Below are 1121 nucleotides of genomic sequence, written 5' to 3' on the forward strand. Positions count from 1 at the left end.
ACCCACGCGGATCTCTCCACCAGAACTTGAGTCTGGCGCCTTAGACCACTCGGCCAAACTGATGATGAGTAAGCGATAGTATCTTGTGATCCGTACTCTGATTGATGTCGGTCGTACTGATATATTGTTCCCTTGTCTATAGACTGTCAGCTGTGGGGTTCGAACCCACGCGGATCTCTCCACCAGAACTTGAGTCTGGCGCCTTAGACCACTCGGCCAAACTGACGATGAGTAAGCGATAGTATCTTGTGATCCGTACTCTGGTTGATGTCGGTCGTACTGATATATTGTTCCCTTGTCTATAGACTGTCAGCTGTGGGGTTCAAACCCACGCGGATCTCTACACCAGAACTTGAGTCTGGCGCCTTAGACCACTCGGCCAAACTGACGATGAGTAAGCGATAGTATCTTGTGATCCGTACTCTGGTTGATGTCGGTCGTACTGATATATTGTTCCCTTGTCTATAGACTGTCAGCTGTGGGGTTCGAACCCACGCGGATCTCTCCACCAGAACTTGAGTCTGGCGCCTTAGACCACTCGGCCAAACTGACGATGAGTAAGCGATAGTATCTTGTGATCCGTACTCTGATTGATGTCGGTCGTACTGATATATTGTTCCCTTGTCTATAGACTGTCAGCTGTGGGGTTCGAACCCACGCGGATCTCTCCACCAGAACTTGAGTCTGGCGCCTTAGACCACTCGGCCAAACTGACGATGAGTAAGCGATAGTATCTTGTGATCCGTACTCTGGTTGATGTCGGTCGTACTGATATATTGTTCCCTTGTCTATAGACTGTCAGCTGTGGGGTTCGAACCCACGCGGATCTCTCCACCAGAACTTGAGTCTGGCGCCTTAGACCACTCGGCCAAACTGACGATGAGTAAGCGCTAGTATCTTGTGATCCGTACTCTGGTTGATGTCGGTCGTACTGATATATTGTTCCCTTGTCTATAGACTGTCAGCTGTGGGGTTCGAACCCACGCGGATCTCTCCACCAGAACTTGAGTCTGGCGCCTTAGACCACTCGGCCAAACTGACGATGAGTAAGCGATAGTATCTTGTGATCCGTACTCTGATTGATGTCGGTCGTACTGATATATTGTTCCCTTGTCTATAGA

General features: G+C 49.7%; 6 non-coding genes across 6 annotated transcripts; all 6 read right to left on the bottom strand.

Moving 5' to 3' along the window:
• Nucleotides 1–144: 144 nt before the first annotated feature.
• On the bottom strand, nt 145–226 carry Pmar_PMAR017017. The gene has a single exon. It is a non-coding gene; the product is annotated as a tRNA-Leu (tRNA).
• Nucleotides 227–307: 81 nt separating this feature from the next.
• Pmar_PMAR017018 lies at nt 308–389 on the bottom strand. Its single transcript has one exon. It is a non-coding gene; the product is annotated as a tRNA-Leu (tRNA).
• An 81-nt stretch (nt 390–470) lies between these two features.
• Pmar_PMAR017019 lies at nt 471–552 on the bottom strand. The gene has a single exon. It is a non-coding gene; the product is annotated as a tRNA-Leu (tRNA).
• Nucleotides 553–633: 81 nt separating this feature from the next.
• Nucleotides 634–715, bottom strand: Pmar_PMAR017020. The gene has a single exon. It is a non-coding gene; the product is annotated as a tRNA-Leu (tRNA).
• Nucleotides 716–796: 81 nt separating this feature from the next.
• Pmar_PMAR017021 lies at nt 797–878 on the bottom strand. The gene has a single exon. It is a non-coding gene; the product is annotated as a tRNA-Leu (tRNA).
• An 81-nt stretch (nt 879–959) lies between these two features.
• Pmar_PMAR017022 lies at nt 960–1041 on the bottom strand. Its single transcript has one exon. It is a non-coding gene; the product is annotated as a tRNA-Leu (tRNA).
• Nucleotides 1042–1121: the final 80 nt, after the last annotated feature.

This window comes from Perkinsus marinus (genome assembly GCF_000006405.1).
Source record: "Perkinsus marinus ATCC 50983 genomic scaffold scf_1104296968898, whole genome shotgun sequence".
NCBI lineage: Eukaryota > Perkinsozoa > Perkinsida > Perkinsidae > Perkinsus > Perkinsus marinus.